The 5927-nt window shown below is 44.8% G+C and overlaps 1 protein-coding gene across 1 annotated transcript in view; it reads left to right on the forward strand.

Moving 5' to 3' along the window:
* The first annotated feature begins 5538 nt into the window (after nt 1-5538).
* The window catches only part of MAP3K20 (mitogen-activated protein kinase kinase kinase 20), a 183197-nt gene continuing 182808 nt past the window's right edge, over nt 5539-5927 (forward strand). The window contains exon 1 of the mRNA XM_007458848.1: nt 5539-5709. The gene's annotated coding sequence lies outside the window, so the exon portion shown is untranslated. The remainder of the gene's footprint in view (nt 5710-5927) is intronic.

Here is a 5927-nt window from a genome sequence, read left to right on the forward strand (position 1 = left end):
GGACTATTATCATAACATTTTATGTTTCCCTTAGTTTTCAGTAATGTTCTCTTTGAATAGAATCTGCCACTACCACACCTGTGATGGAGGAAGAGCACGGTATTCTTGGTGGCCAGATGTGATGATAAGAATGAGAACTGATGTAGGAAAATTCCAAGGATGAGGTGAAAGGTGCTGGGGGAGAGAGGCAGCATGTAGCCCACAAAGATGGGAGGTAATGTTGGGGAGGAAAATTGGGATGAGCTAATGGAGGGTTTTGAATATGCCCTAAGGATCTGGGACTTTAGTAGGCAGTGAGGTGTCAATAAAGGTTTGTGAGTAAAAGTTTTTAAGTTTTGATATGATTCTTCTACGTAATATGTTAGCTATTCCTTCCAGATACATGTTATTCCCTAATTAGATAGGCATGCCACTTAGGTCTTCATCCAAGTTGTAGAAATGTTGAACAGGGCGGGCTAGAGAGAGCCCAACAACATCCCTTCTTAAGATAACACTGCACCCTTAGTGACATCAACACTTTGCGGGTATAGCTTCTAGGCTGTTTTCAGCCTAACAGCAATTTATGTTGTACTGTCATCAGTTAAAATCCCCTTCTGGGGCTTCCCTGGTGGCGCAGTGGTTGAGAGTCCGCCTTGCCGATGCAGGGGACACGGGTGCGTGCCCCGGTCCGGGAAGATCCCACATGCCACGGAGCAGCTGAGCCATGGCCGCTGAGCCTGCGCATCCGGAGTCTGTGCTCCGCAAAGAGAGAGGCCACAACAGTGAGAGGCCCGCGTACCGCAAAACAAAAACAAAAACAAAAACAAAACTCTTCTCATAAGAATACTAAGATGTTATTTTCACTGTCCTGTCTTATGAGTGTACAGTGGAATCTTCCACAGGGTAAATGTAATATGATACTGGAATAGATTAAATGCAGAAGCAGATATGAGAATCAGCTGTCTTCTATTAGGCCTGATATTAAAGAGATTTGCAAAAATATAAAACAATAACACTCTGCTCACTAACTTTTTTTACTTTGGACAACAGTTATTTTTCATTAAAATATGTTATTTACGTTGATATATGTGCCTTTGTTGTTATTTTTAAATGAATTAAAAGATTTCATTTTTAATTTCCTGTATGATGAATATTGACAGGTATAACTCACATAAACAAAAGCTATTTGATGTTCTCAAGGACTTATTTATTTATTTTAAAATTTTATTTATTTTGAAATATCATTGACATGCAACGTTATGTTAGTTTCAGGTATAGTGATCCGGCATGTGCATACATTATGAAAGGATCACCATAATAAGTCTAGTAACCATCTGTCCCCATACAAAATTATTACAATATTATTGACCATATACCTTATGCTGTATATTAATAAGCCACCCCCATGGCTTATGTATTTTATCTCAAGGATTTTTTAGAGTATAAAGGAACCCTGAGACCAGAAAGTTGGAGAACTGCTTAGTGGAAATGAACGAGCCCTAAAGTTTATGTCTTGCTCCCTGAGAGAAGACAAGTTGCCTAAGATTTCCAAGACTTCTTCCTGCTCTGCAACGTAGGATGATGCTTTAAACTGCCTTGTCGTGTTACTTTGAAGATTGGGTGGAGTGAGCTTGTAAAACTCTTAGCTCGGTGCATGGCACGTGAGTTCTCAGAAAATATTAGCCAACACTGTTCTTAGTACTGCTATCACTACTACCATTACTACCACTATGAGGATTATTATTCCCTCCTGGCAATGTCTTTACTTAGCTACTAGGGGATTTAGTCTTTGAACTTGTTAAATGTTCTTGGGCCTTTGTACTTGCTGTTCCCTTTGCCTGGAATAGATTTCCTACCTTTCTGTCCAGCAAATTCTCATTATTCTTCTCATATGGACTTAGAGCTTCTTTGTCTTGGAAGCTTCTTTGTCTTTTATGGCTTTCCAAAAAGGTGTCCTGCTGTAGGTCCCCATATATGCCCACTTAGCACACTTCTTGTATCTTTAATGGCTTTTCTATTGCATTCTGAAAACTCTGTGATGGGGGGAACACGTCTGGGTCACTGCTGTAATTGCAAAGCTCAGCACAGTGCCTGCCGTTCAGTAAATGCTTGTTGAATAAACTTCGCAAAAGTCCCCAATTTCTCTTCTCACCCTATTGCTCCTTTCATATCCTGGAACACGTAAGCAAATTTGGTACCCAAAATACTCTTGTGAATTCTTCAGTCCTCAAATTAGATGTGAAATCTAAGCTTGAAAAGTGACCTGGGCTTCATTTCTCAGTTTAAGGTAATGGCTACTTATCTTAAAAGATGTTTGATTGTATGCCTTCTTTCCCAGGGATCCAGAGTTGTGCAGAAGGTAAAGTATCAACTTTTGTATAAAAGCTGGTTAATTCTTAGTTATGATCCAGACACAGATCACTCACAATCTAAGACAGAGAACTGAGATGGCTAGAAAAAATGCTTCTGGGTACCAGCATCACAGCTCTTATTGCTATAAAGAGAGGGAAGAATACTTTGCTTCCTTTTAAGTTGCCTTTCCTTCCATCCATAATGGAATTTATGCCTGCACTTCTCTGATCCACTGATAGCACTTCCAGAATTTCTATTTTAGAGGAGCTTAGGGACAACAATCTGATTGAATAAGGGGCTAGGAGACTTTTTCTTTAAGCTATATTTGCATAGCAAATACACTGTTTTTACTGACATTGCATGTTTACTTTGGAGGGTATTCTTGGATATAAGAGGGTGCTAAGGACTCCTAAGTCACCTTACTGCTGAAAGTACATCTATTTTTAGTATGGAGACATGTGAAGTAAAGGAATAGGAAAGCTTGATAAGAGAGGTTTGACTAGGTCTCTTTTGTTACTGCTATTTACATTTGTAAACCTATACTCTGCCTGGTGAGAATTAACCAATATGCTTTCAAAAAGATTTGAAAGTCTGACAAAGCAGAGTCGACCATGAGAATAAGCACCAGAGTATATTTATTAAGTCTGGGGCCTAAAGAGATCAGTATAGTCACAAGGAAACAGGCAGCTTGACCAGAGAAAAATAAGACTTGAAGAAATCAGTTTATCACACAATTATTATGTATTTATTTCAGATAGAATAAAATATAAGACATGACCTCAAGGAGCTTGCAACCTAATTGGGAAGACAAGAGAGTGCCTACGAGGTTATCATTTAAGCATATTTGTGAGACTACTTTTTAGCATTCACTGTTCCTGCTGGTTATGTTCTTAGCCTAATTTATGTGAAGAAAAATAAAATGAAGAAAAGAATGGATGGAAAGGAAGGGGATCGTGGCTAAACGTATTACGACATATGCTCCAAATTTAAAGCAGTATTATTCATAGTTTTATAGCTGGAACCTTCAGCTAACATTTAATTGGGCCTTCTTATTTTGCAGAGGAGGAAACCGAGGCCTGTCTAGCAAAATACCCCAGCTGATAAGTGGCAGGCCTAAAACCAGAAGCCAGGTTCTCTGTTCCCATTCTAGTGTCCCTTCCATCACAGTCTAGTGCCTTTGAAGTTGAGGTAAAATAACTGGAGTCACCCTATACCTAAGTCTGTGCTAAAGAGCCTTAGTTTTCCCTTTAATGGTTAGATGGCTTTTGGAATTCTTTGATTACCCACATCAGGAATTTTTTTTTTAGCATGACAGTTTTCATCAATCCTAATTTCTCAGTTCCCCAAATAGAATCTATCAATGCTGAAGCTCCTAGTCTTTATCAAAGGGACAATTCAAATAGTTAATCTGAATCACAGACTAGAAAGTGGGGTTTTTTAACCTCTATTCACTCATCTCTCCACTTCCATATCTTTAACCACATGAATGATTTCCAAATTTTATATTTCCCTCCTGACCTCTTTTCTGAATCATTTTCATATTTCAACTGCTGCATCTCTACCTGTTTTTCCTCCCATGACCTCAAACGCAACAGGAAGTCAGCTCCTACTCCACCAGTATCTCTGTTTCTGTCAATGACACCATCATTCTTCTAGTCACCCAGGTCTGAAATCGTGGCGTTCTCTCTCTTCTTTTCCACATCTAGTGGATCACCAATTCCTGTGGTCTCTTCCTGAAACATGTCTCTGAAGTTCATTTCTTCTTTCCTAATTCTATTTTGTACACGCCAACTCACATCCTCACACTCGCATAACCAGCTGGTGACAATATGCTGCGTCCCAGTTTCGCCCTAGCAACACATTCTACAACCACCCTGGACTGCTCTCTCTCGAAATCACCATTAAAAAACAAAACCACGGAGCTTCCCTGATGGCACAGTGGTTGAGAGTCTGCCTGCCGATGCTAGGGGACATGGGTTCGTGCCCCGGTCCGGGAAGATCCCACATGCCGCGGAGCAGCTGAGCTCGTGAGTCATAGCTGCTGAGCCTGTGCGTCCGGAGCCTGTGCTCCGCAACAGGAGAGGCCACGACAGTGAGAGGCCCGCATACCACAAACAAACAAACAAACAAACAAAACCACAGACACCTACTTCACCCCTTTGATTCTAACTTTCCACAGTTCCCCAGTGGCCATAGATGATAAGATTCGAAATCAGTGAGCCCTGGATCATGCCTCCCATACGTTAATTTTTTTATTTTTATTTTTTTAACATCTTTATTGGAGTATAATTGCTTTACAATGGTGTGTTAGTTTCTGCTTTATAACAAAGTGAATCAGTTATACATATACATATGTTCCCATATCTCTTCCCTCTTGCGACTCCCTCCCTCCCACCCCTCTGGGTGGTCACAAAGCACCGAGCTGATCTCCCTGTGCTATGCGGCTGCTTCCCACTAGTTGTCCATTTTACGTTTGGTAGTGTTTATATGTCCATGCCACTCTCTCACTTTGTCACAGTTTACCCTTCCCCTCCCATACTTTTAGAACCTCGTCTCCCATTTCCTCCACAGAACCGTCCTCCCCACTGACCATAACTTCTCTCCCCAGTACTGATTGCCGCCTTTTGCTCACACCTGGAGAGGATTCTAGTCTCATCTGAACTCTGCTTTGCTAATGTCATCAACCAGGGCAGCAGACCTTGACCCTTCCTCAAAATTCCGTAGGTATCTACTGATGGTTCCACCGAGGCAGCCTTCAGCCCTACCTCCCCCGAGGTATCTGTACACGTCGGTCGGTCCCCTTCGCAAGCAGATAATTAACATCCGTACGGCACGAAGGAGCCTCCCGTGTCTTTGTATCCCAGTGCCTTTTTCACAGTAAATGTTTGTTGATAAGGATGAGTTGAGGGAATACGTGGTGTTAACTTGTTAAAAACATGCGGAGGCACAAAGGGAGGCAGAGGCATACCCCCTCTATCCGCGTCCCCGCGGTATGGGGTGCGGTCTGTGGGGTGCGGCGGCCTGGGAGGGTCCCAGGGCGCGCGGTGCAAGGTGCCCTCGGGGTGCAGCCTTGGAGTCCGAGCGCCCGCCCCCGCCTCACTGTCTGGCGCTTCTGCGCTGCGGCCCGGCCGGCGGGCGTGTGGGGCGCGAACAGGGAGGCCCGGCCGTTCCGCGCTCAGAGGTAGGTGGTGCTGTTGCGGTGACTGTCTTCCTCATTGGCGCGGGCGGAGAGGCGGAATGTTTAACTCCTGACTTGGGCGGAAAGCGTGGGAGCCGAGCCGGCCGCAGTCCTCTCGAACCCCGACCGCCGCCCCTGTCCTCGCCGCGCGCGGGGCCTCGGCGCCCCCGGCTGCTGCTCGCGCCCGGCCCGGGAGCCAGGTAAGGGGCCAGGCCAGAGGCTGCGGGGGTGAGGGTGCGGAGCAGGCCCGCCGCGATCGCGACTCGTCCTGGCGTCGCGGGCCCAGGCCCGGCCGGGGTCAGGGCCTCCACGGAGCACCCCTGTCCGACCCGGAGCTGGCGTCCCCGGTTCCCGTGCCCTTGCGCGGCCGGGAGTGGCTCGGGAAGTTCGCACGGGTCCCAGGCAGAAGTTGGCGCCG

The sequence above is a fragment of the Lipotes vexillifer genome, unplaced genomic scaffold (assembly GCF_000442215.2).
Source record: "Lipotes vexillifer unplaced genomic scaffold, Lipotes_vexillifer_v1.1 scaffold1306, whole genome shotgun sequence".
Classification (NCBI taxonomy): domain Eukaryota; kingdom Metazoa; phylum Chordata; class Mammalia; order Artiodactyla; family Lipotidae; genus Lipotes; species Lipotes vexillifer.